At 38.2% G+C, this 11,054-nt stretch overlaps 1 non-coding gene across 1 annotated transcript; it reads left to right on the top strand.

Moving 5' to 3' along the window:
- The first annotated feature begins 7,815 nt into the window (after nucleotides 1-7,815).
- Nucleotides 7,816-7,922, top strand: LOC111879674 (small nucleolar RNA R71). Its single transcript, XR_002846191.1, has one exon. It is a non-coding gene; the product is annotated as a small nucleolar RNA R71 (small nucleolar RNA).
- Nucleotides 7,923-11,054: the final 3,132 nt, after the last annotated feature.

Genomic DNA, 11,054 nt, shown 5'->3' with positions numbered 1-11,054 from the left:
GTCGTCTTCATCACTATCTCAATGCCACCCATCACTGGCTACCCTACCTCTCCCCAACAGATGAGAGTCCGAAACCTCCTCCAATATAAGAGCTCAAAGGGAGGCATGCCAATACTGGAATGGTGGCTGTTGTTGTAAGAAAACTCAGCCAAGGGCAAATAGGTGTCCCAACTTCCTTCGAAGTCCATAACGCATGCAAGTAGCATGTCCTCGAGCGTATGAATCGTCCGCTCGCTCTGCCCGTCTGTCTATGGTTGTATGTGGTACTAAAATGCAATTAGGTACCCAACTCCTCATGAAATTTCTTCCAAAAACTGAAAGTAAAACGCACATCTCGATCTGACACTATCGAGGTCGGCACTCCATGTCATGCTGATGTACACGGAAGTACCCACTAATTTTAATATTTATTACCTAACAAACTTAGACTAACTATGCACTTATATCCAGTGTACCTAGTCAGATTACAGTACATCTTAGGTAAGTCGGGTGTCGATTATAGGGAACGGTGTTATTAATTAATCTATTTACTATTAAATTAATCTAATTATTCATAAACTAAGAAGGGGTTTTTATCTAATTTTGCAAGTTTAGATGAACTTAATCCTTTAACGAAACTCAATTAATTAACAAAGCACTTCTGTTAGTTCGAATCTGCTTTCACTCAAAGGTTATACATTAGCTATACTTATTACTGTTGGTGACCAATTTAAGAAGTATTAGTAATTTAGTTCTAAATCTACCAATTATTAATCATTTCATGTAAATCTATTTATGGTCATACAATAGTTAACACAAAATCAATTATTAAATAAGATTGGAGCCATGAAATATTGATTAATCTAAACATAATTACAGTCATAATATGAGTTCTCTAACACAGCTTGATTTAATGATTCAATTGCTAATCTAAGATTGGTTTGATCTTAGCTCCAATAAACTAGTGTTCACTATATTATTAGGTATTCAAGTTCATGTAGATTTGTGCTCACTAACTGAACAGAACAAGAATTCAAGCAATCAAATAACTAATTCAAGCATGCTAGGTAAAATCAATCAACACAAGCATATCACCAACAAGTAAAGTTAAGTCTAATGCATTAAAACCATGAGTTACAGCTTCATCTAGCTAACAGAAGCAGCTAGATTTAGCTGGACATATTAACAGCTAAACAAACGAATTATTTTAAGCAAAAACATATTCAAATGTACCAATCTATAAGACAAATTGTGAACTCTTTCTTCCTTAGTGTTAAAACCAACTTCCAAAGCTTCTTTTCCTCTGAATTTCGTCTCCATGAATCCTCCTAGCCAGCCAAAGTTCTCCCCAATCGATATGGAGAAGGATATATATATATATATATATATATATATATATATATATATATATATATATATATATATATTTCCGAAAATCACCGTTCACGTCGTGAGCGTTTAAAACTCACGTCGTGAACTCGGAGTAATCGTGATCGTCAAGGATTACTTCACCTGGATGCTTATCTTCTGATTCTTTTTCACTCACGTCGTGAACCATCAACCGTTCACGTCGTGAGTACGTCTTTTTTGGGTGTTTCTCTTGTCTTTCAAGCCTTCAACCTCCAAAGTTCCATCCTTTAACGCTTTTAGTCCCTTTCTTCAAAATGTCTTCTATTTTGGCTACAAAATATAATTTGACCTTATAAGTATCATTATTCTATGCAAATGACCAAAATATATATAAAAATGTACTTAAATATTGCCTAAAAGTATGTATAAATATGGAAATATCAAAATACCCCACACTTAGGCTTTGCTTTCCCTCAAGCAAATCTACTTATTTAAACTCAAACCTTCATTACTAGCATTTCATAGAACAATCCAATTCCAGCTCAACCATTATGCCAAGACCTCAACGCATGCATTTGTGTCTAAAATTTTCCTAAAGTACCCCCCATACTTTAAATACTCACAGTCTTCATAAACAATTACCCACTTCTTTCAAACAATGCTCATTTTATGCAACCCTCCGAATCCATACTCAGAAAGCTTTTTAACCTCAAGATATTTTTGGTTAAGCTGCCCAAGCGTACACAATCTAAAAATTACAACTTTAGATACCACAATGGAGCTCTTGGAATTCTTCACTTCTTTGATATTTGATCTTTGATTGCTTGAACTCACCATATATATCACTTTTGGTATCTTTAACTTTTGATTCTTTGGAATTTTGATCTTTTATCTTCAAACTTGATAGCTCCAAAATTCTTCTTCAATTTTTTCACTTTTTGGTAATTTCTCTCTCTCTCTCTCTCTCTCTCTCTCTCTCTCTCTTTTTACATGTATACTCACTTTTTTTATTTTTCACTCAAAAACCTACATGCTTAAGCAAGGGCGCTTAACTTCAACCTTTATTGGTTAAGACATATCTTTCCTGGATACATTTCAGGTTCAGGCTGCTAAATATTTTGCATCCCTCAAACTAAGCAGGGTTATGTTTTTGTTCCATGATTTCACTAAAATAAGGGAGGCCACAAATGCCCTATAACGTGTATTGGCTCAACTAAACATTTGAGCTCTTATCGGATCATCCCATATAACACTAATAACTACAGTTGTTCAAATTATTATTACTAGATTTAATTATTAAAATTTTCAAAATTTACCATTATCTAGCAATTTTCTCTTTCTACCCCCTACCCCACACTTATTTCATACAATGCCCTCTTTGTATGCTTAAATGAATAGAAAAATTAAGAGAAGGGAGAAAAAAGAACAGACTCCCCTGGGATAGTGGCGTGATCATCTCCAAAAGTATGGATGAAATGTGCATCTTGAATACAGACTTTGAAAAATAGAAACTTGGATCTTGAACACGTGAGATAAGTAATGTACCGGCAAAATATGGAATCGAGTCTTCAATCTTCAACAAATGTGGTGCAGAAAAATGTGCACAATGGAAAGAACAATGTGGGAAAGCAAACGCCATATTGTATGGTAGATAAAATGGGCCATTATTATCTTCATAAAATTCCCAAAAAGAATGGTGGTGAACCACATAAGGAATATGCAAAAAAATATGATTATTTTCGTGAAAAATACAAAGTCACGACGTGAATGTGTAAATGTTCACGACGTGAATTCGATTGGAAGCGGGTTCCGAAAGTCAGCAGATAATGACTCACAACGTGAGCACCAAAAGAGTCACGACGTGAAAACTGGATTCTCAGAAATGTATTTCTTTCAACCTTTCTTCTCACTTCTTATATTTACCCCATGTCTTAATGGATTAAGACTCTTCTAACCCTATTAATTTCAACTCTTCTCTCCAACTTTCTTCTCACTTGACACACCCCACACTTAAGTTAAATCATGGGTCTCAACTCTCGACTTTAAACACTCCCGGCTAAGCACATATGCACTCGTATCTCGTCATCATTTATACGCACTCCTAGTAATGCTAAAAAATAACAACCAAGAAGAGAAAGAGTAACATAATATCTAAATAGTTTTACAATCCCAAACAAACAAAAAGAACATAAAACTAAACCAAATAAAACAAAAATAATAAAGAAAATGATCAATCATCCTCGTCATCCTCGTTCACCCCGCTAGTGCCCAACCCGTCGGCTCCATGCCCTTTATACTCCGTCCATCTCGGGAAAATCGGGTAATGATACCCCAAATGAGGCGGCTGCTCTACTCCAAGGTGTCGAACAATGTTCTCCATGGTACCACCAATCTAATTGACACACAAAGATAACTGGTCAAAATAACCAGCCATGTCACCCCCAAAAGGTGCTCCCACCATGGATGCGGGTGGATGCATTGGTTGCCCGCGTTCTCCCCTTCCTCTTACGTTCCTGCGCCTCGGCCTCGGTTGTGGTTCAGGTTGGTCGGCCGGCTGGTCATCACCATCATCATTATCCTCAACAATTCCCTAATGTGTCCCATAATTCTTGACTACCCTCATTGTCTCTAAATATCCCATACTAAACTCGTTTCCCTCCAATCATGTCAAAGAACGAGTGATGCCGGAAACAATGAGGCCATAAGATCGGGCCAAGCGCGTAACAAAGTGCCCTCCACAAATGGGGCTCCCAGGACGAGCACTCGTATCATACTCCGCCAAGTATCGAGCCAAGAAATATGGAATGTTATAGCACACACCGGGCTGTAAAATGCACCATAAAAAGAACAAGTTGGCCTTAGTAACCTTATCACCATGTCGTTTATGGTGAATGGAAAAGATAATAAGGCGATGTATCGGTGATCTGATGCTACTTTCGTGGGATACACCGGAATTGAACATGCCGGCTACGATATTGCTCCAAAAATCTGGTCCTGTAACACCATCTACATACCCTCGTGTGGCGTCCATCAAGAATAAAACAAACTCATGAGTTATGGTCTCATGAGCCTCATACAACCCCATTTTGCGAGAAAACTCCACCAGACTGCACTCCCGATATTCCCCTCCTAGATGGAAAACCAAAGCCTAGGAAAAAGTAGGATCCTGGACATTCTCATGGAATGTCACTGTCGAAAAGAACTCCATGCATAACTCTTTATAAACCCGCTCTTTGATGGCAAACAAATTGTACCATCCCTTGCACGTGAAGGAAAATCCATCGCCCAAAAATATTTTGGTAAGATATTGGGACATCTGATCCACCAACCCAACTTCCCTCAACCGTGCCCACTGAATAGTGGGCGCAATAGCAAACTCCCGATTGTAAAGCCAACCCAACTGATTATTCCATCGCGTATATATATCCCGGGGTGTAGTTGTTGGGAAGTTATAAAAGGGATGTAAACTTGCTACTCCAACTGGAACCTCTCTTCTGGGAGCCATTTCTGCAAAAAATAGCAACAAACAAATCTAAAAGAAACAATCCAACCTATTAAAAATAAAGGAAAAATAGAAAACTGTTCAGTCCCAGGATTCACGTCGTGAATTCGCAACTTCAGCAAGCAGAATCGCAAAAATCAGGGGCAAATCCGGTCACAATACTAATAGGGTTTACTCCTATGATAATTTCAACCATAAATCATCAACATACCAAGGCTAATCCACGAATTCTAGGGCATATTTCATACATTTCAACTAACTAACAAACCCTAACCCTAGGTTCAACTATTAAAGAAAAATTAAACTCAAGAATTAAGAATTATTACCTTAGATTGTAGTATGAGGTAAGTAAAAAAAAAACTTGTGTGATTGTCGGCCAAAATTAGAGCAAGGGGGACCAGATCTTGTGTTCACTTCGTGGGGAATAAAGAAAAGAGGCTCAAAGGGATTCTTATCCCCTTAATCTGTGGTCCGGTGTTTTTCAAAATTCACGTCGTGAATCCTTAAGGATTCACGTCGTGAGTCCTATCTGGGCGGAATTGTGGGCCATGCACTCCTTAATAATGGACTAGTCATGGGCTAATAAGTTTAATAGAAAATGGGCTGACATGCATCATTTTTATATTATCCGACTTATTTAGAATTCACATCGTGAATTCTTAAGTATTCACGTCGTGAATCTTGCACGAAAATTTTTATTATTAAGTAAAATTTGTCCATGAACTAAATTCTTAATTATCACCACTTCATTTTTAGGGTCCCACACTCAGTGTTTAACTATGAATAAATCGAGTTGGATGATATGATTTATGTTTCTAAGACTAAAATGCAAAAATTAAAAAGAAAAGAGAAAAAAATTGCAAACCAAACTCGGGTTGCCTCCCGAGAAGCGCTTCTTTTTCTTGGAGTCATGAGCTGGACTCCATGCCTCCTACATTGAGTCCTCAGAAGAATCCACCACTAAGATCTTTTGTTCCTTGAAACGCCTCTTGTAAGCTTGAACTCGTCTTTTGTACGCCTTCTTCGAATTCTCCTTTTTAGCCTTTACACCGTCTTCATCAAGCTTGCGTTTGGTCCCTTTAGTCTCTTCCTTGCACTCCATAGCATTCTTCTCTTCTTTCACCACTGGAATTCTTACTTTTGAAGTAACCTCCTCTTCATCACTTGTAATCTCATCATCTTCCTTGCTCGCCCAAGAAATTGGACTCGTGTATGCAATGACTTCAACTAAATATGGAACAGCTGCTCTTGGTTTTGTTCTTTTGACTTGATGAATTGTCTTGATTTCTTCTTCCATGAGCTTCTCTAATTCTTCAAGTTCATCGTCTTCATCCATGTTGAACACTTCTTCATGAGCATGATTCCCTTGAAAGCCATCTTCCATTCCAAAAATTTCTTTTTCATTTCCAACCCTCAAGGTGAGCTTACACTCCCGAATATCAACAAGAGCTTCAACAGTGTTTAGCAGTGGCCGACCAAGAATAATTGGTATATTGGGATCTTGTTTCATATCTAACACTACAAAGTCTATTGGAAAAATGAATTTCCAAATTTTTACTAAAATATATTCAATAATGCCCCTAGGTTGTGTCACTGAACGGTTCACCATGTGAATAGTCATTCTTGTAGCCTTCAACTTCTAAATATCCAACTTCTAATAAAATGAATAAGGCATCAAATTAATGCTAGCCCCAGAATCGGCTAAAGCATCAACCTTCATGTTGTTACCAAACTCACATGGAAGAGTGAGGCGTCCAAGATCCCCCATCTTCTTAGGTATATCTCCCAATACATCCCTTGAACTTTGCTCACTTAGAATAACTTTGGAATTCTTCTTTAGTTGTTGACGAGTGTCTATCAAGTCTTGTAAAAAAATTTCATATTCGGGAATTTTTTATAACGACACGACAAAGGGAGTATTAATCAGGATACCTTTCACGTGCTTAATAAACTCTATATACTCTCTTTCCAGTGGACTAAGGGCAGCTTGGGAAGGAAATGGCAAAGGTAGCTGATATGCTGGCACAAAGACAGAATTTTTCTATGCAGACAGATCCCACGACGTGAGCATAGCGGGCTCACGTCGTGAATTAGGTGTTCCAGCAGCTTCTTCTTTTTCGGGTCTTGGCTTCTTTGGCTTTTGATCGGGTTGTCATGGCTCCACTTCTAATGCCTCTAGAAACTCAGAGATGGCCTCTTCTTTTGTATCTATGGCCATTATGTGAGATTGAGTCTTCTTTTCAGGATTTTTCGGGGAAAGCTTCTAATGAACCAAAGTAGTTAGTTGACCAAGCTGCACTTCAAGATTATTGATGGAGGCTTGTTGATTTTTTATTAAAGCTTGCTATTCTACCATCATTGCGTGATGATTCTTCATCACAGTTCTTTGTTCATCAATAGCAGAATCTGTAGCCTCGTGTCTCTTTTCTGAAGCTTCCATAAACTTAACTAACATGGTCTCTAGATCGGGTTTTTTCTCAGCTGGTGGTTGCTCCTTTTGGTAGAAGTCTCGGCTTGTTTGCCTATACTTCTCTTCTTTTTGCCTCTTATATTCTTCGTATGGCAACCACTCTTTCTTTGGTTTTCTCCAGTCTTCATCATACTTGTCCCCACTCGAGTAGCATACTTGAGCCTTTTTATTCCCATACTCATCCAAATTGCAGTCCTTAGTCAAGTGTGGACCATTACACCTCTCGCAACCAACTCTTATGGCATGAATTGAGTGGTCCATTTGTGTCAACCTCCGGTCCATATTATTTAGCATAGCCATCATGGCTGCTATTTCTTCAGTTTGGGCCCCTCCACCGCCTTTGATTCCATCTTGCCTAGGGTTGTGGTACTCACGAGAGTGCTTCGTGAATTCTTCAATCAACTCCTTGACCTCACTTGGATTTTTCTTTGTCAAAGGTCCTTGAGAATCAAGGAGTTTCCTTGTCATAATGTTGACCCCATCATAGAAGATTGACATCTCTTGTTGGACATTAAGATCATGTTGAGGGCAATTTCTGAGCAAGCCTTTGTAACGCTCCCATGTTTCGTATAATGACTCCCCCGGCTGTTGTTAAAAGTTGGTTATTACCTTCTTGAGTTTAGCTATCTTGGATGGTGGGCAAAAATGGTCAAGAAACTGCTCACGCATTTGAGCCCAAGTGGTGATCGTACCCGGTGGAAGTAATTTTAACCACTCTTTAGCAGCTCCCTTGAAAGTAATGGGAAGCATCCTAAGCAAGACAGTGTTTCTATTAACATTTGGGACATTGAAGTAATCCGCAATGTCATTGACTTCATCAAGATGCTTAAAAACATCCTCATGATCCTTCCCATAAAATGGGATATCCTTCAGTGCAGTCAAGATATGTCCCTTCAGCTCGAATGTGGCAGTGGCAGGTATTGCAGGATGGACTAAACCAGGACCCATATCTTCTTATATCCGCTTTTTGTAAGCTCCCATGGACATCTCCTCAATGTTTGCCATTTCGTTCTCTTGCTCGTCTTTGGGCTCACTCGCGAATATTTCAAATTTTGGGTCTGACTCGTATTCTGATTTGTGTGGGTTAGAAACCGGACCAAATTCTTCAACTTTGCTTTTATCCTTTGGGGTTGAACTTGACTCTCCTGTCTTCTTCCCCAACTTCCTTGAAAAGGCAGATTTAAGTTCTTGCAATGGCGTCTTCTTTGGCGTGTGATCTTCCTTCACGTTCCTATTCTTGTTTTTGTGAAGGGTTGACTCCGGATCTTCAAGTGGGGGCACCAAAGGTGTGTTTGAGCCTCTGGTCATGAACTCCTGCAGACAATCTATAAAGACAATGTAAAAACGAACTAAAACAGAAAAATAAACTAAAAACTAAAGAAAGCTAAAAATCATAGTTCTCACGTCGTGAGTCTTATAAACTCGCGTCGTGAGTTCTGTAATCAGAAAAAATCAAACCTTCCTAGAATTTATTGAAAATGTCTACTAAATGAATAAACTGATAACTACTATATTCACGTCGTGAGAAATGCTCTCAAGTTGTGAAAACTGGACAAACAGAGAAAAAAAAAAAAAAAAAACTTATGTTAATAAAAACTTTGCTGGAAAATTAACTTTTTGCAGGTTTTATCCCACAAAAAGGATCGATTAACCTAAAGCAAATAAACAAATAATAAACTAAGCCGTTCCCCGGCAATAGCGCAAAAAACTTGATGTGCACGAAAGTACCCACTAATTTTAATATTTATAACCTAACAAACTTAGACTAACTATGCACTTATATGCAGTGTACCTAGTCAGATTACAGGGAACGGTGTTATTAATTAATCTATTTACTACTAAATTAATCTAATTATTCATAAACTAAGAAGGGGTTTTATCTAATTTTGCAAGTTTAGATGAACTTAATCCTTTAACGAAACTCAATTAATTAACAAAGCACTTTTGTTAGATCGAATCTGCTTTCACTCAATGGTTATACATTAGCTATAATTATTACTGTTGGTGACCAATTTAAGAAGTATTAGTAATTTAATTCTAAATCTACCAATTATTAATCAATTCATGTAAATCTATTTATGGTCATATAATAGTTAACACAGAATCAATTATTAAATAAGACTGGAGCCATGAAAGATTGATTAATCTAAACACAATTACAGTCATAATATGAGTTCTCTAACACAGCTTGATTTAATGATTCAATTACTAATCTAAGATTGGTTTGATCTTAGCTCCAATAAACTAGTGTTCACTATATTATTAGGTATTCAAGTTCATACAGATTTGTGTTCACTAACTGAACAGACCAAGAATTCAAGCAATCAAATAACTAATTCAAGCATGCTAGGTAAAATCAATCAACACAAGCATATCACCAACAAGTAAAGTTAAGTCTAATGCATTAAAACCATGAGTTCCAACTTCATCTAGCTAACAGAAGCAGCTAGATTTAGCTGGACATATTAACAGCTAAACAAACAAATTTTTTTAAGCAAAAACATATTCAAATGTACCAATCTATAAGACAAATTGTGAACTCTTTCTTCCTTGGTGTTAAAACCAACTTCCAGAGCTTTTTTTCCTCTGAATTTCGTCTCCAGGAATCCTCCTAGCCAGCCAAAGTTCTCCCCAATCGATATAGAGAAGGATATATATATTTTTCCGAAAATCACCGTTCACATCGTGAGCGTTTAAAACTCACGTCGTGAACTCGGAGTAATCGTGATCGTCAAGGATTCCTTCACCCGGATACTTATTTTCTGATTCTTCTCACTCACGTCGTGAACCATGAACCGTTCACGTCGTGAGTACGTCTTTTTTGGGTGTTTCTCTTGTCTTTCAAGCCTTCAACCTCCAAAGTTCCATCCTTTAACGCTTTTAGTCCCTTTCTTCAAAATGTCTTCTATTTTGGCTGTAAACTATAATTTAACCTTATAAGTATCATTATTCTATGCAAATGACCAAAATATATATAAAAATGTACTTAAATATTGCCTAAAAATATGTATAAATATGGCAATATCACATGCTACCACCTCTCTCACATAAATATCGGCCAGTTTCTCTGCAGAAGAGCTCTCACTGATGGCGAGGAAGTGAGCAATCTTTGTCAACCGGTCTACAATCACCCATATCGCGTCAACCCCACACATGGTCGTCGGTAGTTTGGTGATAAAATCCATTGAAATTTGTTCCCACTTCCACTGGGGAATCTCTAGAGGCTGTAACGGACCATGTGTATGCTGGTGCTCCGCCTTAACCTAACAACAAGTCAAGCATCTCTCTACAACCCATGCCATATCCCTCTTCATACATGGCCACCAGTAGTCTCTCTTCAGGTCCAAATACATCTTAGTGGCCCCTGGGTGGATCGAGAATCTCAATCTATACGCCTCCTCCATCAATAAACGACGAGCTCCACCTGTATAGGACACCCAAATCTGCCCTCGAAAAGTCATAAGCCCACGATTGTCCGTCTCAAACTCGAAAACCTGCCCAATCACCCGCTCCCTCTTGCGGTTCTCTGGTCTCATGGCCTCTACCTGGGCCTCTCGAATGATATCTAAGACTATAGTCATCATTGTCATCCTCATGCACACATACACTCGCTACTCTACGGCTCAGGGCGTCGGCTACCACGTTATCCTTGCTCGGATGATATAAGATCCCGCAGTTATAGTCATTCACTACATCCAACCACCTCCTCTGCCTCATATTCAGGTTGGGCTGACCCATGAGATACTTCAGGCT

The sequence above is a fragment of the Lactuca sativa genome, chromosome 6 (assembly GCF_002870075.4).
Source record: "Lactuca sativa cultivar Salinas chromosome 6, Lsat_Salinas_v11, whole genome shotgun sequence".
NCBI classification, from domain to species: Eukaryota; Viridiplantae; Streptophyta; class Magnoliopsida; order Asterales; family Asteraceae; genus Lactuca; species Lactuca sativa.
Note: the sequence above shows the minus strand (reverse complement) of the source record. Positions and strands in the feature narration are given on the sequence as shown.